Source organism: Balaenoptera musculus, chromosome 16 (assembly GCF_009873245.2).
Source record: "Balaenoptera musculus isolate JJ_BM4_2016_0621 chromosome 16, mBalMus1.pri.v3, whole genome shotgun sequence".
In the NCBI taxonomy this organism is placed as follows: domain Eukaryota; kingdom Metazoa; phylum Chordata; class Mammalia; order Artiodactyla; family Balaenopteridae; genus Balaenoptera; species Balaenoptera musculus.
In genome coordinates, this window is record NC_045800.1 from 40,944,619 (window position 1) to 40,971,216 (window position 26,598).

A 26,598-nucleotide genomic window follows, 5' to 3' on the forward strand; every position below is an offset into this window, starting at 1 on the left:
TTGTCTTATTGACTCTAGGAGAATGTTGCTCTTTATGGTTCAGCAGGTATTTCTGCCTATGGGGAAGGTTTGGTCGATGCATAATACAGATACACAAGGCACAGTGAGGGGAGAGAGGAGGCCAAAGGGCAGAGTAAAATTTTTGTTTGAATTTTCTTGTCCTGCCATAAAATGAATTTTAGTTCACAACTTCAATGATACTAAGTTATCATAATGATATGAGATAGTACATATGCCATTAATTGTCATTTTTGTATAACAAAATACATTTTTATCTACTAGAATAATTTACTTTAAAACAAAGCTTTAATTTTTTTTAAACAAAAATGTGAAGTAATTTGAGATTGGCTTTTTCTGCAAAATTGTTAGGTTACTTTTTTTAAAAAGTGTAATCTATATAATTCTCCTCTTTCTCCCAAGAAAGTAATTTAAGTAAAACCAATTTAGTATTTGATATCATACAGGATACCTGAAAGATTAAATCAATAAATATCACTAAGTAGATAGTGCAGGGGAAGAATATGATTGGTTGGTCTTGTAGTAACCTAAAAAGCAAAAGGAATAAAATAATTTCTTTTGCCTTGAGAACCTATGAAGATTAAAAATTTGGGCTAGAACTAATTAACTGATTACTATTATTCATTTTGACTGATAAAATTCTATTATTTTCAAAGCTGTATAAATATATTCACATTTTCTTCTCTCTATAGTTTGCTTTTGTTTCCTCTGTTCCTTGTAGGGACATAGACTTACATCCTGTAGTCAAATGCAAGCAGTGCCTCTGCTAAGATTTGCTGAGGAAGTTACACAAAGCCAGTTTTAACATCAAACTCCACACAGGCCTCAGTATTGCCTGTACTGTGGCTGATTGGTATTAATTTTCTGGTTTTCTACATTAGGTTAAAATACATATTAATGCTAAGTTTAGACTTTTGTTTCTGGTAGTTACACTAATCATCCTGAGATGGTACAGGGGGGCCATTTAAGGTACCTTATCAGTTTTAAAAGTTATAAAACTTTGTTATTATTGGACATTATCCCTAGAGGAACATTTTCTTGCAATATAAAAGCTCATATTTATAATTTATGTCAGCAAAGTTCTTCTTGAGTTTATATATTCAGTTAAGGTTACTATGGGTCATTTTATATATATTTCTATTTGTATATATACATATACACACACACCACTTTATATAAATGTGTATTTATGTATACAATTAGTGGTAATCTTTAAAATTTGTCTAGAATCTACTTGAGCAACTATTTAAATATTTGTAGAGTTACTGGAAAAGTCAAAAGTCTTTTAAACTAAAATATTCTTTGATCTAGTTCTGTTTCTCTGTTAAACTTTAGACAGATTCTCTAATGAAAAGTTTTTGTATAACTCCTATTTACTCTACCCAAAGTCAAGGCCAGTCACTGGCTTAAAATTGATCAGTGGCAGGAAAGCAATTATGAATTAGTTATATCCTTCTCAGTGTACTGTTGGCCTTACAAAGGTTAAACTGTATGTGTATCTCACGAATTCTGGGCATTTATCGGTTCACTTGCACATGCTTCAACTAAAGGTAGGAAGGAAAACAAATACACTGAAATTCAGATTCAGACAATTTAGAAGATAGGTGTGGCAACAGTTCTTCACATTGGAAGAGAATCCATCAGTATGAAAAACATGACTCTGAATGAGGGCCAGAAGCCTCGAGTTCTATTCCGGGCTCTGGCATTTCCAACCAAGTGATTTTGGTCATGTCTCAACAGCTATCTCTCAGTATCATTATCTTATCTATGAAATGTTATTTTTGTGGTTTAATTAATGGTGATATGTAAAAATACTTGGTAAATTATAAAGGGCTGTAAAAGTAGATGGTGTTGTTTGTAGAAGTAATCATTGGAAATATACCCTAATGCATTTGCTAGATGGTTTGATTTATAGACAATTATTGCACATGTATTATGTAAACTAATTTTATCTGGGCAAGGAGTCTTTAATCTTATGTAGGCAAACTAGTCTCAATTTAGCAGAGTGTCGTAAAATTAAACCTAGACTGGAAAATATCCATAAATATCAATTTTATAAAACTAGAAACATTTAGTTAAAAGAAAGTTCAATTATGATTAAAGAACAACACGGGCAATGAAATGATGACCTACCTCTAAGTATTGTTATTTGAACTATTAAATTTAATAGATTATAAATTAGCCATTATATTTATACTTAAACATAAATCAACTAGGATAAATTAGTTTGAATTTTTCTATTCAATTAATACTAAATCCAAATGAGTACATAACCCACATACCTTAATATTATTATTTAGAAAATGGGAATAGCTTGATGAAAAAAAAAAGTCTAAGACCATTGATCTAAATTCTAGAGAGACTGATAATGTAAACTTTATTCCTCAAAATAGCTAAATAAATAAGTAAATATGGAGCAGGTGTTGTGATGCTTTTTACACTGTTAGCATTTTATAGCTTTCTAATAAATAATTAACATCTGAAGATTTCTGAAGTTGAAAGCATCTTTTAAATTAGGTATCCTATCACCCAGAGTAAGTAAACTGTAAACTATTCCCCAGGGAAAACTTTTTAGTTGAACTAACACATTTAAACATCTAATTGTGTTAGCACTCTTTTCTCTCTGTGTTGGATTTCTTCCCCTTAAGTATATTATGCCTTCACTTTGTATTTAAGGAACTTATAAGGTTTGCCAACATTGCAGGAAATCCAGGAACGGGCTCTAATCTAAATTCCCTGGGTAATTTTGTTAACGCCTCTAAATTTCTATACAGATCGCAAATTCTGTACCATTTAGAACTGAGGTGATGATTTGGCTCCACTGTGTGAGCTTTATTTTTTCAATGTCCCCTTGATTTTGCAAAATCCACTAAAGATAAGATTAATATTTGTTAAAAGCCAACTAAAATGATCATATTGTTTATACATGTGAAGTTATTGTTGTTATTGCCTCATTGACTATGCCTATTTGCGGTAAAAAGAAAAAAGTAGGACTGACTGTAAAAATCAATTCAGTTGAGACATTTAGAAACTCAGTCATAAGAAACTTATTAGCTATTAGCACTATCAGGCTTCAATGGCAGAAAGCAGACCATCCCTTTCAGAGAAACCATACCAAGCATTCAGTTTGGATGGCTGGTCCAAGAAGATTGACTTGAAAGAAATATCCCAGTGAAATGGTTCTCAAAACTGCTCTGCTGCAGGGTATGTGCCCTTAGCTTGTCTCACGAGATATATTTCCTACAAAGAAAATTATTCGTGACAGAAACTTTACCTTTATGACATGTTTAAGCTTCTCTTGATTGCTGCTAATTATCCACTAAGGACTTCTCTTTTTAAAATATGAAGTTACAACAACAAAGACATTAAAAGAGACAACCTTAGATGGAAGGTAAGGCTCATTAAACCTTATTTAGAGCAGGAAGTAGCATATATGATGAAACATACACATTATTTTCCTTAGAGACTATGTGTTCATTCATTTAGTAAATATTTAGAAATTTACTCATGATGAGTCAGGCACTGTATTTTACAGTGTGCATAGCAAATAGAAAACATATTTTCTAATAGTAAGGATCTTGCAGTTTAGTAGGGAGCCTGATGTGTAATTCCATGATGATTTTCAATATTTACTTCTAAGAATAAGTTATGATACTTAGCATGATAAAGTACTGTTTTGGTAGAGAGACCTATCTCTGTATTTACACCTTGTCTTGTAAAAAAAAATAATAATAACCATCCAGAAAATCAAATAGAAAAATGTAGATGTTCTATTTCATTCTAAATATTTCTGATATATGAATACAGACTACTTCTTAAATGAAATATTTTCAAGTTATAGTATCATTTCTTTCTTATTGTTGAATATTGTACTCAGCAGTTATAGGCAAAACATCTCTTTTTCTGAATAAAAAACCTATATATATTAGCAAGTTAAGTTGAAATATACTATATTTATAGTTACTATAATCATAGGAATTTTTAATATAAAAGTGGCTCTCCAGTAAGGTGATTTACATATACCACAGCTATATTCCCAGATTAGGGTCATACAGAGCGGAAAAACAAAACAACAAATTAAAGTCAGTGTTTTATTTATAATGATGTTTATTTTTAATTAAAATGTTTTATATTTTCACTTTAACAGAAAAAATACAGTGATATAGATTAAAAAAATAAAAATCACAGTCTAAACAAATCAAGTACAACTGCTATTAACTATTTTTGTGTTTTAAAATTATACTTATAGTCATTTACAACTTTATATCCTGCTTTTTTCAGTTTAGCACCCATCATATTATAAACACTTATGATACAATTATATATACTTCTTAAACAAAATTTTGGTGGTGACCTGATAACACAATGAATGGAGCCTAGTATTTCAGACTGATTCAATTTTTTTTTTTCTTTATTGAAGTATACTTGCTTCACAATGGTGTGTTAGTTTCTGCTTTATAACAAAGTGAATCAGCTATACATATACATATATCCCCATATCTCCTCCCTCCCGCATCTCCCTCCCTCCCACCCTCCCCATCCCACCCCCCCAGACGGTCACAAAGCACTGAGCTAATCTCCCTGTGCTATGTGGCTGCTTCCCACTAGCTATCTATTTTACATTTGGTAGTGTATATATGTCCATGACACTCTCTCACCCTGTCACATCTCACCCCTCCCCCTCCCCATATCCTCAAGTCCATTCTTTAGTAGGTCTGTGTCTTTTTTTTTTTTTTTTTTTTTAATTTTTATGGCTGTGTTGGGTCTTCGTTTCTGTGTGAGGGCTTTCTCTAGTTGTGGCAAGCAGGGACCACTCTTCATCACGGTGCACGGGCCTCTCACTATCGCGGCCTCTCTTGTTGCGGAGCACAGGCTCCAGGCGCGCAGGCTCAGTAGTTGTGGCTCACGGGCCTAGTTGCTCTGCAGCATGTGGGATCTTCCCAGAACAGGGCTCGAACCCATGTCCCCCGCGTCGGCAGGCAGATTCTCAACCACTGCGCCACCAGGGAAGCCCAGGTCTGTGTCTTTATTCCCATCTTGCCACTAAGTTCTTCATGTCCTTTTTCTTTTTTTTTTCCCTTAGATTCCATATATATGTGTTAGCATACTGTATTTGTTTTTCTCTTTCTGACTTACTTCACTCTGTATGACAGACTCTAACTCCATCCACCTCATTACAAATACCTCCATTTCATTTCTTTTTATGGCTGAGTAATATTCCATTGTATATATGTGCCACATCTTCTTTATCCATTCATCCGATGATGGACACTTTGGTTGCTTCCATGTCCTGGCTATTGTAAATAGAGCTGCAATGAACATTTTGGTACATGACTCTTTTTGAATTATGGTTTTCTCAGGGTATATGCCCAGTAGTGGGATTGCTGGGTCGTATGGTAGTTCTATTTTTAGTTTTTTAAGGAACCTCCATACTGTTCTCCATAGTGGCTGTATCAATTTACATTCCCACCAACAATGCAAGAGTGTTCCCTTTTCTCCACACCCTCTCCAGCATTTACTGTTTGTAGATTTTTTGATGATGGCCATTCTGACCGGTGTGAGATGATACCTCATTGTAGTTTAGATTTGCATTTCTCTAATGATTAATGATGTTGAGCATTCTTTCATGTGTCTATTGGCCATCTGTATATCTTCTTTGGAGAAATGTCTATTTAGGTCTTCTGCCCATTTTTGGATTGGGTTGTTTGTTTTTTTGTTATTGAGCTGCATGAGCTGCTTGTAAATCTTGGAGATTAATCCTTTGTCAGTTGCTTCATTTGCAAATATTTTCTCCCATTCTGAGGCTTGTCTTTTTGTCTTGTTTATGGTTTCCTTTGCTGTGCAAAAGCTTTTAAGTTTCATTAGGTCCCGTTTGTTTATTTGTGTTTTTATTTCCATTTCTCTAGGAGGTGGGTCAAAAAGGATCTTGCTGTGATGTATGTCATAGAGTGTTCTGCCTATGTTTTCCTCTAAGAGTTTGATAGTGTCTGGCCTTACATTTAGGTCTTTAATCCATTTTGAGTTTATTTTTGTGTATGGTGTCAGGGAGTGTTCTAATTTCATACTTTTACATGTAGCTGTCCAATTTTCCCAGCACCACTTATTGAAGAGGCTGTCTTTTCTCCACTGTATATGCTTGCCTCCTTTATCAAAGATAAGGTGACCATATGTGCGTGGGTTTATCTCTGGGCTTTCTATCCTGTTCCATTGATCTATATTTCTGTTTTTGTGCCAGTACCAAACTGTCTTGATTACTGTAGCTTTGTAATATAGTCTGAAGTCAGGGAGCCTGATTCCTCCAGCTCCATTTTTCGTTCTCAAGATTGCTTTCGCTATTCGGGGTCTTTTGTGTCTCCATACAAATTGTGAAATGTTTTGTTCTAGTTCTGTGAAAAATGCCAGTGGTAGTTTGATAGGGATTGCATTGAATCTGTAGATTGCTTTGGGTAGTAGAGTCATTTTCACAATGTTGATTCTTCCAATCCAAGAACATGGTATATCTCTCCATCTATTTGTACCATCTTTAATTTCTTTCATCAGTGTCTTATAATTTTCTGCATACATGTCTTTTGTCTCCTTAGGTAGGTTTATTCCTAGATATTTTATTCTTTTTGTTGCAATGGTAAATGGGAGTGTTTTCTTAATTTCACTTTCAGATTTTTCATCATTAGTATATAGGAATGCAAGAGGTTTCTGTGCATTAATTTTGTATCCTGCTACTTTACCAAATTCATTGATTAGCTCTAGTAGTTTTCTGGTAGCAGTTTTAGGATTCTCTATGTATAGTATCATGTCATCTGCAAACAGTGACAGCTTTACTTCTTCTTTTCCGATTTGGATTCCTTTTATTTCTTTTTCTTCTCTGATTGCTGTGGCTAACACTTCCAAAACTATGTTGAATAATAGTGGTGAGAGTGGGCAACCTTGTCTTGTTCCTGATCTTAGTGGAAATGGTTTCAGTTTTTCACCATTGAGGACAATGTTGGCTGTGGGTTTGTCATATATGGCCTTTATTATGTTGAGGAAAGTTCCCTCTATGCCTACTTTCTGCAGGGCTTTTATCATAAATCGGTGTTGAATTTTTTTTTTTTTTAAACATCTTTATTGAAGTATAATTGCCTTACAATGGTGTGTTAGCTTCTGCTTTATAACAAAGTAAATCAGTTATACATATACAATATGTTCCCATATCTCTTCCCTCTTGCATCTCCCTCCCTCCCACCCTCCCCATCCCACCCCTCTAGGTGGTCACAAAGCACCGAGCTGATCTCCCTGTGCTATGCGGCTGCTTCCCACTAACTATCTATTTTACATTTGGTAGTGTATATATGTCCATGACACTCTCTCACCCTGTCACATCTCACCCCACCCCCTCCCCATATCCTCAAGTCCATTCTCTAGTAGGTCTGTGTCTTTATTCCCGTCTTGCCACTAGGTTCTTCATGGCCTTTTTTTTTTTTTTTTTCCTTAGATTCCGTATATATGTGTTAGCATACTGTATTTGTTTTTCTCTTTCTGACTTACTTCACTCTGTATAATAGACTCTAACTCCATCCACCTCATTACAAATACCTCCATTTCATTTCTTTTTATGGCTGAGTAATATTCCATTGTATATATGTGCCACATCTTCTTTATCCATTCATCTGTCGATGGACATTTAGGTTGCTTCCATGTCCTGGCTATTGTAAATAGAGCTGCAATGAACATTTTGGTACATGACTCTTTTTGAACTATGGTTTTCTCAGGGTATATGCCCAGTAGTGGGATTGCTGGGTCGTATGGTAGTTCTATTTTTAGTTTTTTAAGGAACCTCCATACTGTTCTCCATAGTGGCTGTATCAATTTACATTCCCACCAACAGTGCAAGAGAGTTCCCTTTCCTCCACACCCTCTCCAGCATTTATTGTTTCTAGATTTTTTGATGATGGCCATTCTGACCGGTGTGAGATGATATCTCATTGTAGTTTTGATTTGCATTTCTCTAATGATTAATGATGTTGAGCATTCTTTCATGTGTCTGTAGGCCATCTGTATATCTTCTTTGGAGAAATGTCTATTTAGGTCTTCTGCCCATTTTTGGATTGGGTTGTTCGTTTTTTTGTTATTGAGCTGCATGAGCTGCTTGTAAATCTTGGAGATTAATCCTTTGTCAGTTGCTTCATTTGCAAATATTTTCTCCCATTCTGATGGTTGTCTTTTGGTCTTGTTTATGGTTTCCTTTGCTGTGCAAAAGCTTTTAAGTTTCATTAGGTCCCATTTGTTTATTTGTGTTCTTATTTCCATTTCTCTGGGAGCTGGGTCAAAAAGAATCTTGCTGTGATGTATGTCATAGAGTGTTCTGCCTATGTTTTCCTCTAAGAGTTTGATAGTGTCTGGTCTTACACTTAGGTCTTTAATCCATTTTGAGTTTATTTTTGTGCATGGTGTCAGGGAGTGTTCTAATTTCATACTTTTACATGTAGCTGTCCAATTTTCCCAGCACCACTTATTGAAGAGGCTGTCTTTTCTCCACTGTATATGCTTGCCTCCTTTATCAAAGATAAGGTGACCATATGTGCGTGGGTTTATCTCTGGGCTTTCTATCCTGTTCCATTGATCTATATTTCTGTTTTTGTGCCAGTACCAAACTGTCTTGATTACTGTAGCTTTGTAATATAGTCTGAAGTCAGGGAGCCTGATTCCCCCAGCTCCATTTTTCGTTCTCAAGATTGCTTTGGCTATTCGGGGTCTTTTGTGTTTCCATACAAATTGGGAAATTTTTTGTTCTAGTTCTGTGAAAAATGCCAGTGGTAGTTTGATAGGGATTGCATTGAATCTGTAGATTGCTTTGGGTAGTAGAGTCATTTTCACAATGTTGATTCTTCCAATCCAGGAACATGGTATATCTTTCCATCTATTTGTATCATCTTTAATTTCTTCCATCAGTGTCTTATAATTTTCTGCATACAGGTATTTTGTCTCCTTAGGTAGGTTTATTCCTAGATATTTTATTCTTTTTGTTGCAATGGTAAACGGGAGTGTTTTCTTAATTTCACTTTCAGATTTTTCGTCATTAGTGTATAGAAATGCAAGAGGTTTCTGTGCATTAATTTTGTATCCTGCTACTTTACCAAATTCATTGATTAGCTCTAGTAGTTTTCTGGTAGCATCTTTAGGATTCTCTATGTATAGTGTCATGTCATCTGCAAACAGTGACAGCTTTACTTCTTCTTTTCCGATTTGGATTCCTTTTATTTCTTTGTCTTCTCTGATTGCTGTGGCTAACACTTCCAAAACTATGTTGAATAATAGTGGTGAGAGTGGGCAACCTTGTCTTGTTCCTGATCTTAGTGGAAATGGTTTCAGTTTTTCACCATTGAGGACAATGTTGGCTGTGGGTTTGTCATATATGGCCTTTATTATGTTGAGGAAAGTTCCCTCTATGCCTACTTTCTGCAGGGCTTTTATCATAAATGGGTGTTGAATTTTGTCGAAAGCTTTCTCTGCATCTATTGATATGATCATATGGTTTTTCTCCTTCAGTTTGTTAATATGGTGTATCACGTTGATTGATTTGCGTATATTGAAGAATCCTTGCATTCCTGGGATAAACCCCACTTGATCATGGTGTATGATCCTTTTCATGTGCTGTTGGTTTCTGTTTGCTAGTATTTTGTTGAGGATTTTTGCATCTATGTTCATCAGTGATATTGGCCTGTAGTTTTCTTTCTTTGTGACATCTTTGTCTGGTTTTGGTATCAGGGTGATGGTGGCCTCGTAGAATGAGTTTGGGAGTGTTCCTTCCTCTGCAATATTTTGGAAGAGTTTGAGAAGGATAGGTGTTAGCTCTTCTCTAAATGTTTGATAGAATTCACCTGTGAAGCCATCTGGTCCTGGGCTTTTGTTTTTTGGAAGATTTTTAATCACAGTTTCAATTTCAGTGCTTGTGATTGGTCTGTTCATATTTTCTATTTCTTCCTGGTTCAGTCTCGGTAGGTTGTGCATTTCTAAGAATCTGTCCATTTCTTCCAGGTTGTCCATTTTATTGGCATAGAGTTGCTTGTAGTAATCTCTCATGATCGTTTGTATTTCTGCAGTGTTAGTGGTTACTTCTCCTTTTTCATTTCTAATTCTATTGATTTGAGTCTTCTCCCTTTTTCTCTTGATGAGTCTGGCTAATGGTTTATCAATTTTGTTTATCTTCTCGAAGAACCAGCTTTTAGTTTCATTGATTTTTGCTATTGTTTCCTTCATTTCTTTTTCATTTATTTCTGATCTGATCTTTATGATTTCTTTCCTTCTGCTAGCTTTGGGGTTTTTTTGCTCTTCTTTCTCTAATTGCTTTAGGTGCAAGGTTAGGTTGTTTATTCGAGATGTTTCCTGTTTCTTGAGGTAGGCTTGTATTGCTATAAACTTCCCTCTTAGCACTGCTTTTGCTGCATCCCATAGGTTTTGGGTCGTCGTGTCTCCATTGTCATTTGTTTCTAGGTATTTTTTGATTTCCCCTTTGATTTCTTCAGTGATCACTTCGTTATTAAGTAGTGTATTGTGTAGCCTCCATGTGTTTGTAGTTTTTACAGATCTTTTCCTGTAATTGATATCTAGTCCAGACTGATTCAATTTGTACCCTTGCTGATTCAATTTACTGTGCTTTTGAAAGTAAATCCTGATCAGTTCGTAAAAAAAAAGCACCAAACAACAAAAAAAAACCTCTAAATTGTTCCCATTTAGCAGCATTTTTCAAATTATTTTATGTCATGACACTCACAGGAAATGGGTGTAGAATATGATACCAGTTGGCTCAACTGCCCTAGATTCTATCCTGCTGCTCTGACGGCTGAAGGGATTCATATCTAAGCCCTTCAGTTGAGAAGCTCTAACAGTTATATGAATATAGATTCATAAATGCATTTATTTATGATCTAAGTTGATGATTCTCAATATTGTTTTCCATTAGGAACTCTTTCTTATGGCAAAATCTCTGTAAATCTCTGAGTGTGGTCATGTTTTTTAATCTACATTACTTGGTAGATAGGTAGGTAGGTAGGTAGATAGATAGATAGATAGATAGATAGATAGATAGATAGATAGATAGATAGATTGATTGATTTAAAGACTTCCTGCAGTGATCCGGCAGCCCATCATGTAACAGCATCATTCATGTTCATTCAATTTGTCATATACATTCATATATTTAACAAATATTTTCTGTGTGCCTACAAAATGCTACATATAAAGCAATGAATAAAATAGATATGCTCCTTGCCTTCATGGTACCTATGGTCCAGTGGAGGAGAGAGAGACACATTAATTATTCTGCGAAGATTTCCCTGAGAAAGTAACATTTTAACTATATTTGAGCTGAAGTTTGAAGAATTAGCTGGTACTGACTGGGAAAGAATTAGTTGGTATTAGCTGGGTAAGGAAGTGTAGATAGCATTCTAGACAGGCAAACAAAAGTACATGTACAAAGCCCCCAAGATGGGAGACAACATTAAATATTCAAGGAACTAAGGTACCAATATGGCTGGGACTTAGAATATACAAGCTGGAGATCAGATGTTAAGGATTTAAAGAAAGCACTTCAGGCTTGTAAGCTAGCAAATGAGATGAGTTGGTTTATAATTAAACACTCTTTCCTCTGATTGGAGGAGTGAAAAAGTGAAAGCAAGGAGAACAACCAGAATATTTTCCAGGTAAAAGCTGATGGTAGACAGGACTAGAATGAGAGCAGTGTGAGTAGAGAAAAGCATTTGAGAGCTAGTTAGATGGCAAAGCCAATAGGTCTTCTTAAGGAAATAGATATTGGTGATGAAGGGGAGAAAGGTCAAGGATGATACACGGATGTTTGGTCTGGAAATCAGCGGCAGGCAGTAGCATTCACGAAGACAGAGAGGGCTGGTTGCCAGATTTGGAGAGTGGAATAATCATGACTTGATTTTTGCTCAGGTTAAATATGAGGTGATTTTGAGACATGGTTAGGCAGGTCTGGAACTCAGAGAAGAGGTTGGTATTTATGTGAGAATAATGAGAATTTAGATGGTAAGTGGTAATTAAAGATGTGCATGAGAGAGAAAGCAGTGTATGAGAGGAGTATGGCACTGAGGATTGATTCTTAAGGAACTTTATCATTTAAAAATCAGGAAAGGGAAAGGATTTCACACAAAAACATCCACATCCAAAGACTGAAAAGGAGAGAAGAGAGGTAGAAGGAAAACCAGACGGCATCACAGAAGACAAAAACGGAGTGTGTTTCAAGAATGGAGGAGGAGGGCCTCCCTGGTGGCGCAGTGGCTGAGAGTCTGCCTGCCAATGCAGGGGACACGGGTTCGAGCCCTGGTCTGGGAGGATCCCACACGCCGCTGAGCAACTGGGCCCGTGAGCCACAATTACTGAGCCTGTGCGTCTGGAGCTTGTGCTCCGCAACAGGAGAGGCTGTGATAGTGAGAGGCCTGCGCACCGCGATGAAGAGTGGCCCCCGCTCGCCGCAACTAGAGAAAGCCCTCGCACAGAAACGAAGACCCAACACAGCCAAATAAATAAATAAATATTAAAAAAAAAAAAAAAAAGAATGGAGGAGGAGACCGTGATATTGTATGTTGTTGAGAGTTCTAGTGTGTTAATTAACAAGTGACAATCGAATTTATCAAACCACTCGTTCATTTTCATCTTAGGATGGAGTGGTAGGGATCAAGTCCCCTAAATGGATTGAAAATGAATCTGATTTGAAGAAGTAAGAGTCAATAAACTTATACAGAATTATAAGAAATTTCAAGTAAAATAGCCAGAAATGTGTAGTGGATGATTATGGATCATCAATATTGAGAGAGAGATGAACATGTTAAATCCAGTAAAGAAGGAGAGAGTATAAGACTGAGGGAGTTTAAGGAAGAGGGTCTCAGGTCCTTTTAAGTTTCATAGACAAAAGCAGAACTTCAAAGGAGAAGTCAGACCATCTCCCTGGGTAAAGTTTATACCACTTTGTGAAGTTATTTTTTTTTAACTTTTTAAATTAACTTTTATTGGAGTATAGTTGATTTACAATGTTGTGTTAGTTTCTGCTGTACAGCAGAGTGAATCAGTTATACATATACATATATCCACTCTTTTATAGACTCTTTTCCTATATAGGTCATTATAGAGTATTGAGTAGCATTTGATGTGCTATGCAGTAGGTTCTTATTAGTTATCTATTTTATACATAGTAGTGTGTATATGTCAGTCCCAATCTCCCAGTTTATCCCTCCCTCCCTTTCCACCTTGGTAACCATAAGTTTGTTTTCTACATCTGTGATGCTACTCCTTTTTTGTAAATAGGTTCATTTGTTCCATTTTTTTAGATTCCACATATAAGCAGTATCATATGACATATGTCTTTCTCTGTCTGACTTACTTCACTCAGTATGACAATCTCTAGGTCCATCCATGTTGCTGCAAATGGCATTATTTCATTCTTTTTTATAGCTGAGTAATATTCCATTGTATATACGTAACACATCCTCCTTTTCCATTCCGCCAGGACATGGAAGCAACCTAAATGTCCATGGAAGTGATTTCTTAGTTAAGAAGGTTTTCACTTTTCTGTCTCACATTATGTAGTATTTCTTTAGGTTTAAATATTGTCCTCTCTCTAAAGAAATGTAAAACTTAAAAATTCTCCTAAGAGGAATTAAACATTTTTTCCTAACATCATAGCATAAATTTGCATATAAGTTCCTTCTACAGAGATAACATGAGCCTTCTCCTGAGCACAGAGAGGAAAGAGCTGCACTGAACAAGGAGGCACTAACAGGCAAACCCACCTCGGAATCACCATTTTTGTCCTGGCCTACTCCTCTCACCATGTACCTCAGTGCAAAATGTTCACTTATTTGCTGCCTCGTCCCAGAAAAGGGACTCTCATCATAGATGCACATAATACAAAAAGAAAAGTTAAAAGTAAACAAGAAAGACGAAACTATGGTAAAAAGCCAGAAGTAAGGCTAGTCTACAAAGCAGGACCTGTAGCATCATCACCCAGGAAAAGAGTGATGCACAAAACATTTAGATGCACCAGGGTTGACTCTGACTTATTGCTGCTGAACCAGCGAAGTACCGGTCACTTCTCCCGACTCTAGAACTATAAAGAATATTGCCTGCATATGGACCACTCTTTTGGCCCTTTTGATGTAGTCCAAATAAATAGTTTATTACTATTTCTATAATTAGTCCTCACTGATTTAAAGCTCCCCTCTGTTTACAAGGCTGTTTGCAAAGGAACATTTTAGTCTGATATTTTCAGGATTACTTTTGGTGCCAGCTTTGTTGTTTGGCACAATGTGACAGCAATGATGTTCTCTCGTTACATTTGATTACCAGAGATAACCCTTTAGTTGCTCACTCTGCTTACCATGGGGCGGGCGGTTGCTCTGTGCTCTTTAACCGAGGGAACTACCGATGTTGCTCTGACCTTTGAAAATTCACTCATCAAATGCATCTCAAAATACACGAGGCTATGCAAATCAGAAAAGAGATCTGTATTGTTTGGTAACATCTTCCCAAATGCCCCAGGGTCGTCTAGCATCTAACAAACATGAGATTTTAAATGCACAATCAAATGCACATGGGGTTGCTCTTTTGAACACCCTGACTTTGAAATTTTGGCATTTCTTATTAGTGTTTTTCTGCCAAGCATTTTAGAGTAAAGATCTTAGTATTCCCACAATCTTATCAACAACTTACTTCAACCAACTTGGTCTTGATCTAAGCAATTCTCAGGGAAATGAGCCTGGAAAATTGCTTTTCCCCCTATGGAAAGAATTCAAGTGAGTAATATCCTGTTTCAAACTGGGAACTATATGCCAATTAAATGGAAAGAACACTAAGAATGGTATGAAATAGCCCTCAAACCAGAATTAGAACTTGCTGACCACTTCTCAGGTTGAATAGTCAGAAGACAATCCCATTCTCTGGGCAATAAAAATTGTTTTCCATCTTATGGCAGGGAAAAGTATAGGAGATTTGAAAAACTTGCAGCAGTTGGCCCTGAACTAATAAGTTGGCTTTCAGCTGTGCAAGAGCTGTTTGCTTTTCAAATTCTAGTACATGTAATCAGGCTGGGAAGAAGTATGGAAGAGTTTCTAAGGCCACCAATGCTAGCAGATTAAGACTTTAGTGTGACTTTTGACTACAGAGAGTATCAAAGTAAATTTTTTCTTTCAAGGGCAGTGAGACTGATTTTTTTAAAAAAATGATCTTCAGGATAAAACTACTTGGCCTTGGGTAAGAGTATTTTTATTTGTTTCATTAAAAATTTTAAAACTCTCAAAGGCCATTTGCTAATTTCTTCTCCATTGCACTTATCTTTAAGACTCCCTAGGTAGCAAGACTTTATAAAGGTGAATCTCAGTATGTCCTTGCATGCAACTTTTTCTAATTGACAGAGCAGAGGACTAAAGATAATTGAAAATCTAGTGCTGCTGACTTGCTTGGTGGATGCAGACAAGCCATTTGATTATTGACTCTGTCTTCTTCTGAAAAGGAAGGATGATTCTTTTCCACTGTTGTCATATTATATAGCAACAACTGGAAATTACCTTCAAAACATCAAGAGCTCTTTAAATCCTAAGGATATTTTAGTCCTGTGTGGCGATAAGGTCAGCTTTTCCAGAGCCCCAAACTTCCATAGAAAAGAGAGCAATCCAGTGCATGTGTCTTTTTGTTATGTTTTGTTGTGTTCTAGAGCCTGTTGTGATATCGTACCTTTAAAAAGCAAAAAGAATAGTATCTATTAGTATTATTAGTAATAGATCCCTGTGTTCTCAGTAATTTCAATTGAAAAATAATAATATGTGGCTAAAATACCTTTTCTTCTTCAGTGAAGGGAGTCTCTCTCACAGGAGTGAAGATAGCATATAGCATAATTCTAATCCTGCTTTACATTCAAGATTGGGCCATTCTAGGGAGAAAACCTTTGAACCTAGTAAGAGCAAGGCTGGTGCTCAGTGCTAAAAGAGGTCCTTCTGGCAAAGTCACGCTCACGTAGCAAGAGGAATATTTCCTTGGAGTTGGGAGACGTGGGCCTTAGTCAGAGCAATGACATCAACTTCTCCATGGGACCTTAAGCATAATGTCTGGAGCCTACCACCTCTGGACCTGTTTTCTAATCTGTAAAAATGATCATTTTGAAATCCTTTCTAGTTCAAATGCTTAGAATGTGGTAGTTAACAAGCCATTCTTTTAGAAACATAACTCCCTTTTATATACACAATATCTTCACCTTTGCTGTTTTCTAAATTGATAATGAAGACATCTTTGTGACTGTCAGTAGAAAACAGACCTTTAAGGATCCTGGAATACTTTGTGGATCTATATTTTAACAAAAGTCACTAAGTTGTATTTCTTTCCTCTCAGATTCTGCAAGTATTATTGTTAGCGCTTACTTTATTCAAGATACTTAAAAATCATGCAGTTTTGCTTGAAGTATGTTTTGATAACTCTTAGTAGTTCAATAAATTAGCCTTTAGAAACAGAGCAGTTTCCATTTTCATCATTATACATACAATTTTCTCTTGCCAATGTGACATTTAGATATGATAATAAGCCAGACTATCTTTCAATAAAATGCCATTAGAAAATTATAGAGTGCCTTTGAAACTGGAAATGTTATACCAACATTTTCCCCCATGAATCCTTTTAGAAAGAAATAATTTTTAAATAATGAATTAAAATGGCAGCATAAATCATTTTGATACAATGAACATAATACGCCATGTTAATTTATGTCTTTAACTTGTTATCTGAGAAAAATGAGGTATCATAAAAGTGAAGAGAGGCTCTTGCTCACAGACATTTGCGTGTATCACACCAGATTCCTCCAGTGCATGAATTGCAAACACTAGTCAACTTTATAAACTGTATTCATTACTTCAGGAAACCAGCCTATTACTCTAATATTCAGAAACTGTTCAAACGTTTTAGACAACCTAGGGAAGTTACTGATTGAGCGTATTGAATAGTAATGATCCTAATATCCTCACAAAGGGGATAAAGCAGCTTCCTAAAATGATTAAGATCACTTTCCGTTTAAGGACTTGGTAGGTATGACTCATAAGGTAATTCCCCATCAGTTTTTCTAAGTTTTTTGTTAAAATGGCTCTGCTTTATTTTTTTAAGCACAGTGTGCTTACTGTGCTAGTAAAATTTGCTTGTCAAAATATAACAATTTAGTAAAACATACATTTTACTGAAAATGACTTTGTTCTTCCAAATCAAGGTCCCTTGCTCACCATGCTGGTAAGGAGATTAATTTTGGACACTCCTCTGGATGGGGATCATGGTTTTTCCTCTTAAGCCTCTTAACTTTATTATATTACATGCACAATTAAATTAATGATGAAGAATATGCTTTAGTCTGTATAACAGTTCTTCATTTCAAATGGGATCCAAAATGTTGCCTTGAGATAAAAAAAGACTATTGAAGAGATGACACCTTTATAACAGACCAAATGACCGATGGTGCTTTTTTCAGTGATGACATGAACTAGGACCATATATGAGCAACCCTGAAGGTCTCCTAATCCCATTGTTTAGAGGTTTTTATTATGTAGACAGATTTCATTATGTTGGCACAATTGATTAAATAATTGGCCCCTGTGATTGAAGGCAACCTTCAATTCCTTACCCCTGTCCAGAGGTTGTGGGTGGAGCTGAAAGTTCCAACCCTCTAACCATGCCTTGCTCTCTCTGGTGCCCAGCCCCCATCCTGAAACTATCTAGGGACCCCCAGCCACCGGTCATCTCATTAGCATGCCAAAGAGGCATTTATCACTTCAGGGATTACAAGGGTTTTAGGAGATCTGTGCCAGGAACAGGGACAAAGACCAAATATATATTTCCCATTAGATTACACCAGTAGATGCCAGTACCATACACCCACCACTCAAGTCATGACAATCAAAAATGTCAGTAGACATTGCCAAATATTTTCTAGGGGAACTGGGGTGTGGAGGGAGGACAAAATCTCCCCTGGTTGAGAACCATTGGTATAAAGAGAAGACAAATAAATACAAAACTGTGGAGGAGAGGGGACACTAAAATTATATTAGTATCAGAGTACAGAATTTAATCTGATGTTGAAAATGATCCTCACTTTCCTGTACTTTCACTTCTAGGAGAAAAGTTTAGGTGCGATAAAAGTGTCACAGTTGGCACCAGACAAGACTGAGTTCCAGAAGCGCAGGGTTGACCAAAATTTAATTCAGTTGCTAGGATACAAATTATACAAAATAATTTATCCACATTCAATTAAGATTTCTACATTTCTCCCTAATACTCAAGATTTTAAAAAATTCTTCTCCTTCAAAGAAGCAGAATTTTTTTTTTTTTTTTTAATTTATTTATTTATTTATTTTTTGGGTGTGTTGGGTCTTCGTTTCTGTGCGAGGGCTTTCTCTAGTTGTGGCAAGCGGGGGCCACTCTTCATCGCGGTGCGCGGGCCTCTCACTGTCGCGGCCTCTCTTGTTGCGGAGCACAGGCTCCAGACGCGCAGGCTCAGTAGTTGTGGCTCACGGGCCCAGTTGCTCCGCGGCATGTGGGATCTTCCCAGACCAGGGCTCGAACCCGCGTCCCCTGCATTGGCAGGCAGATTCTCAACCACTGCGCCACCAGGGAAGCCCAGAAGCAGAATTTTAAGTGTAATGGGACAGTGAATTCATTGGGATAATCTGGCTCACCAGGATGCTAAAACTTTGTTGTTGTTTTGAGATGGTAGAGTTAGTAAATTTGCCAAAGCTGGGAAAATACACAGTCTCAGTTTGTTCCAGTCAATGTCACTGACTGACATTTTTCACATTAGATGCTGGGTCACTATAGTAGTCTCAAATGTAATTACTTTGTGTATAATACATTGAATTTTCTTTCTATTCATATAACCCCTTGGGTTGTACGGGTAAAACATGGCATTGTATTAAGATAGAAAACACAAGAACAGATTTTAGGTAAAACTAACGTCTATAATAGAGGACTGATATTACATTGGTAATAAAATACAAGTGTATATTGTGAAATTGAATGCACTGCAAAAAAGAACAATGTGCTGCAGGCAAAAATGAAGTGCTTTAGAGGACTAGAAATCACAGATTTGACAGTCCCTCCAAATAGTAGCATTTTTACATTACAAGTTCTGTCAACATGGTTTAATTAACTTATAGAAATAAAGGGCACGACATTCTTTAAATTCCACCTTTGTGGTAATCACAAACAATGGATTCTGCCAACATAATGCTGTATTGTCATCCTGCTGCCTATTGACATGATTACTATTCCCCAAGTGCTTTCAAGAGCCCGACCCTGGTCAGTTGGACTCCCTGCTGATTAACGAAAGAGCCAGAAATAATTAGACATAGCCATGTCAATTGATGAGATGTTGGCATCTGTACAACCTCAACATTTGAGATGCAGAAAATGTTGCAATTTCTGTGCAAGAGAAGGAAGTTAGCAAGAATTGGGGGAGTACATAGGATCTGGGATTATTAAAAAGACTCCAAGGAGAATAATAATTTAAGATAGTAGACTGCTGGAATTATTATAAAAGAATAAACCTTTAGAGTGTTGTTCAAACTATGGGTTACAAACTACTAGGGATCGTAAAGTTCATGTAGTGTATCATGACCAACATTTTTATTATTTCAGGTGCATCATACGTAGTAGTATTGATTTGTTAGTTTTTTCCCGTGTGTGTGTGTGTGTGTGTGTGTGTGTGTGTGTGTGTAAAGGATGGCTATGATGAAAAATGTATCTGTAGTCAAAAAGGTTTGGAAACTAATAAACAAATCAATATAAATGCCTCCCTCCCAATTCAGTTGTAGTATTCATTGTACTTTCAATTTACTTTTTAAAAAATATATGGTTTTTATTGTGTGCATTGAATAGTTAGACTTACCTTGTGGCTACAGATTACACTCTCTTGGTCAAGGAAGTACCTTAAAATGCATGCAGTCGAATTCAAGGATAAGACAAAAGAAAGTGAGAGGGGCAAGGGACACATCTATCAATATGCAAAACAAATGTCTGTGTAGTCATTTCCATATCAAAGGAGAGTACATCATTATTGTGAAAAATTAAGTCAACATTTTTAATTAATTAATAGGTACTTTATTGATTGATTGATTGATTGATTGATTGATTGCTGTGTTGGGTCTTCGTTTCGTGCGAGGGCTTTCTCTAGTTGCGGCAAGCGGGGGCCACTCTTCATCGCGGTGCGCGGGCCTCTCACTATCGCGGCCCCTCCCGTTGCGGGGCACAGGCTGCAGACGCGCAGGCTCAGCAGTTGTAGCTCACGGGCCCAGTTGCTCCGCGGCATGTGGGATCTTCCCAGACCAGGGCGCAAACCCGTGTCCCCTGCATTAGCAGGCAGATTCTCAACCACTGCGCCACCAGAGAAGCCCCAAGTCAACATTTTTTAAGTTGAAGTATGCCAGGCATGTACTAAGCAAAGAGAATACAAAACAGATATGCTCTCTTCTTGAGAAACTTAAAATCTAATAAATGCAGCAATTATATTGTTGATTGTGGTGTTATTTAATGAGGGGAAGTATGGAATTCTATATGAGCGCTTAGAAAGGGCATCAATATCAGCCTAAGGATTTTAACTATTTTTACCAAAACATTATTCTGTATAAAGAAAACTACAGGAATGTTTTGAGCCAAGGGAGCATTGAGCTTGTGTAGATGTGTTTGTAAATATCTATGGATTCTGTTCTCTATAATGCTATAAGATGTGGTTGCTAACAACGTTTTGATAAAGTATAGTTTAAAACTTCCTTTATCCTTAGCAGTTCTCCCTCTCTCCCCCTGGAGGTGTATATCTGTGACTGAGGAGGCTGAATACGATGAAGAATTTCACTCATCCTCCCAAATCCCTCAGGTCCTGGTGGACTGATTTCCATTTGCCAGTTATCAATATTAATTGATCACAAGCCTTCACCTGCATTTCAAGAGTGACCCTGATCAGGTTATAATATTTGAAGTCAATGTTTATAGATTCAACAAAAGCAAAAAATAAACTTACCCTAGGTTTGGGGACTGCTTGTCAGCTTTTTAGAGCCACCTATTTAATGAGTGTTCTCGTTTATATTCTGAAGCTGCCTCTTCAGAATTTGAAAGCTTTAATAATCCTGTAATCACCATAGATGCTTATCAATACGGGTTTACCTCTGCATTTGTTAAAGACGTAGACAGTATCTGTTTGCTATAAAATATATAGTATAAGCCCCTACTTATGAAAACTCTTAACAACTAGAAAGTTCAAATGGTCCAAACTAGTTTTGTTGTGTGGATACTAATGATAGTGAGGGCCAGGAGTATCAGCAAGAACTCATGCTTTTCTAAACTATAAAACAAAGCCTTATTTATTTTCAGTACTGCATTCTATTTTTTTGAAAATTAATAATTTTTCCATGTAACTTTTATAAAATAAATACAAGTTAATTAAAATGCTCAAGTAATCAAAACAACCCAAACTGCAGAAAATCTGGAAATTTAAATATATTCTATTAAATCAGAATATATATATATATATCTAAAATTTTTATTGGAGTGTAGTTGATTTACAATGTTCTGTTACTTTCTGCTGTACAACAAAGTGAATCATATATATCATATGTATATCATACATACATACATACATACATATATATATATATATATATATATATATATATATATATATATAATCTCCACTCTTCTTTAGATTCTTTTCCCATAGAGGTCATTACGGAGTATTGAGTAGAGTTTCCTGCTGTAAAGTAGGTCCTTATTAGTTATCTATTTTATATATAATAGTGTGTAGATGTCAATCCCAATCTCCCAATTTATTCCTCCCTCGCTTTCCCCCTTGGTAACCATAAGTTTGTTTTCTGTATCTGTAACTCTATTTCTGTTTTATAAATAAGTTCATTTGTACCATTTTTTTTTTGATTCCACATATAAGTGATATCATATGATATTTGTCTTTCTCTGTCTGACTTACTTCACTCAGTAAGACAATCTCTAGGTCTATCCATATCACTGCAAGTGGTATTATTTCACTGCACCTAACAAAAAGAACATCTAGGCATTATTCAATTTTCCTGAATTTTCTGAAAAATCTCTTTTTAATGGTTTATTTGTTTGATTTGGGATCAAAATACATCTCATCCATTGCATATTGGTTATGCCTCTTAAGTCTCCTTTGATCTAGAAGAACCTCTTTAATAGCCCTATTAGGTTGTTGAAGAAATGAATCAGTTGTCCTGGTGTAGCTCCCCCATTTCAGGTTTGTCTTATTGTTTGTAAATGGTGTCATCCACCTTGTATCTTTGTATCTTCTGTATTTGTTGTAAAGGATCATCAAACCTAAAGGATTGATTAGATTTATAATCAACTTTTTGTGGTAAGAAAACTTCATAGAAGGTTCAGTGTACTTCAATATTGCATTATAACAGAAGGCAAATAGGGCCTTACCAGGCACATTTCCACTTTCAGCTAGTTGAAATTGAAACAGTGGATAAGGAGGTGATAGCCTGATCCTTTTGTTGTAATGTTTCCCACCTTTTGTTAAATGTTTTGATACCAATAATGATCACTGCCTGAATCAACTATCTCATTAGGCTTTTAATATGATCTTATCCAATTCCATCATTCTTTCAATGTCTGTTAACTGGAATTCTTCTCTAAATACTCTCCATCATCAATTAAGAATCTGATAGACTGTTTACCCTCAAACTGTTCATTCAAGACAGGATGAATACTTTTTATTCTTTCCCATTAATCACCAATTTCCAGAGTAAGTAATTGGTGCCATAGTTACCTCTTAGTGACAAACGAAGGTGGGATTTTTTTAACCTTTTTTTGTATTATTATGAATGCGTAGATTTTTATACATTCAGTGCATCATGTTGGCTCCTCGTTTCGTCTTAACACAATCCCTTAGTTGCCAAGAGCTCTCTTGCTTTCTGAACGACAAGATGTCCCAGGTTCTCTGTGTGTATTTCCTCCCCTGAACCTGAAATCAGCCATTCCTCAAGGAACCATGGTTCCTCTTAGCCAGAAATGGTGCTAAGTAAGAGTGGTGACTGCTACTGGGTCTCTTTGCTTCTAGATCTTTTTTAGTAGAAAAAGTAAGGGCATGATTGTTGTAATAAGCACATTATTTAACTCACAACATGCTCTATGTAATCTTGCACTGTTCCCATCTTATTCTAAGAGAGTAGCATATTGTTAGAAGCAAGATGTATAATTCCTTAAGAATGATTTTCACATCGAGCTTTTTATCTATGTTCATATCTCAGCAGGACTTTTTATTATTTTAGGAGGAAGTCAAAGATGAGAACTTAGCTTATAATATCAATTAAACTAAAAAACAATTTCCAGACACCAATAAATACTCCATAGAGTTGGTGGCTCACCAAGATATACAATATTTATATAAAAGGAAAAGATATTATGTATTTGTTTGGATGTCAAACTTAATTTGCATTAGAAATTTATTTCTTATTTTAGGTTTTAAGGAGACTGAGACTGCATTGTGAGTTTTGGAAAACATAATAAACCATCGATTTTTTAAAAAATTTTTTACCTAAGCAACTTCCCTATCAGATGGTTGGGGCAAAAGCTTTATATCCATGTCACTTGTGTTTCTATTTATTTCTGTTTTTGCCAAGATCTTAATTTTGTTGTAATGAACTTCAATGTTTCTTGTCTTTGGCCTGTAATTCTTTAGTGGGAAGCACCAACAGTTAAGGGTGATTGCTAGCAATTTCAAAGGGCATCCATTTTCTCAGTCATTTGGCCATTTCTCCATCTTCATAGAGTAAATATTAAGGAAAAATTTCCCACTTTATAAACTGTCCCTTATTTCTATTGTGAGAAAAGCAAAAAGAAATTGTCTCTGTTTTCTCTGTGAAAAGCCACACAGTAAATCCTAACATTTTACTCAACTACTTAAAGCCTCTTTTAAATCCATGACTTTTTATCAGCTAGAATCTTTATTTCAGGAGACTGCATTTCTCTTTAAATAAATAACACCTATACTTCTTTAAAAATCAAATAATTTAAAATATATACAGAGCAAGAGGTAAATCTTCCTTGCTAGAAGCAAGCATTATAACCAGTTTCCTCTGGATCCCTTCAGTGATTCAAATAGCAGTTAACTTATATTTAAGTTAAAATTGGTTGCTTCTTTTTAATTTATGTTTTTTTAGAGCAGCAAAATGTGGGAAGTAATCAATACTGTGGACAAAGCCCCAAAGAGATTTTATAATTACAAGAAGTCTCTAAATCCTCTTATGTGCATTAACGAATTTTTTAATTGTAAATGTGTATCTAAAACCTAGCTGTATGGGTTTAGTGATATTTAGTAAAGATTAAAATATATTTATCAAGAGTATAACAAATAACTAGTTCTTTGTAAAGAATATTTTAATTTTTGCTTATTTTATTTTACATGGTAACAGTAAATTCAAGCAAAACAATAAAATGTAAAGAAGAAGAAGAAAAAAAAACTCCCCCAAATCTCACCACCAAATAACTAATTCTCAACAGAAAGGGTTAAGTTCCTTTAGCTAGAAACATAATTTCTATTTATAAAAGATCAATGATCAAGATCATTTATAAAAGATTCTATATAATTTATGAAACCACTCTCTATATTCTTACCTGTCTGAATAATTGAGTCTCCTAATAAAAATCACACTGTCAACTTAGACCTAAAATGGAGGTGTTTTACCATTTCATTCTTTCTCCACAGTTTCCATGGAAACATGACAGTTATTACAATAGAAGTGGGGGTGGGGATGATGACTGTTATTCAAAGATAAAAATGATCCCAGAATTAAATACTTAGGACTATACAGCTCTTAAAAAGCACTACAGAATTAATATATGAGTTATTAAAGAAAAAAGAGAAAAATTAAGTACATAATTAGCATGTAGGGTAAAAAAAAATTAACAAGGCTAATGTTGGCTCTGTCAGGTTTCCATTTATGCAGTCTGTGTCTCTGCCTATAACAATGAGAAGCTAAATATTGGAGCAGCATTTAATTAGTGAAGTTCAGAGTAGAAAAAAATAGTAAATAGCAATTGAGCTATCAGTGGTAAGGAATTTGAAAAAAATAATCTTTTTTTTTTTTTCCTGCAATGTTTTACCAACTGGCAATATTAAAGCACTGTGGGGAAAAAAAAAGACTATATCCAATGACATTTTTACTTTTAAAATAAAATATGACAGAATTTACTATCCCAATTAGCTATGTGTATCAAGGTGACTAAAATGGAACCTTTTACTGTATGAGTTAATTAGTGTGAAATAATTAAGGAAACCTTCCTTACAGTGACACTTGCTGTAATGAATCACTACTGTGGGTCTCATCCACTTTGAATTGAATGTAGGGAAAGTACCAGTTTAACACTTAACGGTAAATGTGTTAAGAGATGTTTTACCAAAATGGATGTTTAGATGGTTTTGTGATGACAAAGAAATAGAACACATCCTTTGGTGAACTGATATTTTTGACATAGCCCCTATATCAATGATATGAAAAGAGAAATGAATGCAAAATGGATTGTAACTAAGTAGCCAAACAACTCAAAATAGAGTATGCTTAATGCCTGTGCTTTTCGTGTTTGCTTGTTTATTTCCTCACTGGCCCAACTCCATTCATGGGATTTTGTATTTATTTTGTTTGGAAGATACCTAGCACCAAAGTGAAGGCATTGCTTTTTAGAGTAGCTACCTATTTTATACATTTAATAACCAAAACCATGTGCTACAAACAAAGAGCAGACACAAAATATCAAGGTGTTCTTAATGATATTGGCCTTGGTAATTTGGTGAGTTGGATCTTTCCCTAAGTAGCAGAATTGGAATCTATTGAAGACCTAAGTCTCTGTTTGAACTTCCCAATCTTCTGTTCACTTGTGATCTACACCTATAGCAAGACTTGATCAGTGTGTGCTGGGTTTAATTATATTCCTGGAAGATTCTAATACACAAGTGTGTTTTTAAAAGCCTATCATTTTTATGTATAACCTTTTGAAATTAGACTAAAGCTTTTTATTTTTTAATTTTAATTTTATTTTAGTGATCACTTAGAAGTAACATCTCACATGTCTATGCCCATTCTTAATGATTTCTAATTGCTGAGTGTCTGAATGACAATCAATTTTTAATTTTAATTATATTTTTAGATTAATTATATAACCATATGGAATCATCTAAATTAAAAACTGATAGTTACTCAGATATTTGTTGACAACATTATGTGTTAATATATATATACATTGGGTCTATCCAGGGAAAAATCTACTCCCATTATTTTCATGGTGCAAGTGAAAACTGAAGAGAAAGTGAAAATTTGTCTCATTTAGTGATATGTGTAATGGTTGATTAAACATGCAGAGAAATGTTAAAAGGATCATGGTTGAGTCTTGTCTTTGTTAACATCTTAATTACCTAAAGGATGCAGTCAACAAAACTGTAATTCAAAATGTAGGTGTTATTCCCCAGGACGTGTTGCAAACATCTGAGAGGAAAAGAATGCACAAAGTGTAGTGAGGTAGAGAGGAAATGAATTAAAGCAT

General features: G+C 35.5%; 1 protein-coding gene across 3 annotated transcripts in view; it reads left to right on the forward strand.

Annotated features, from left to right (window-relative positions):
- Positions 1 to 26,598, forward strand: part of PRKG1 (protein kinase cGMP-dependent 1) — a 1,248,399-nt gene that overhangs the window by 1,131,596 nt on the left and 90,205 nt on the right. The window lies entirely within an intron of this gene.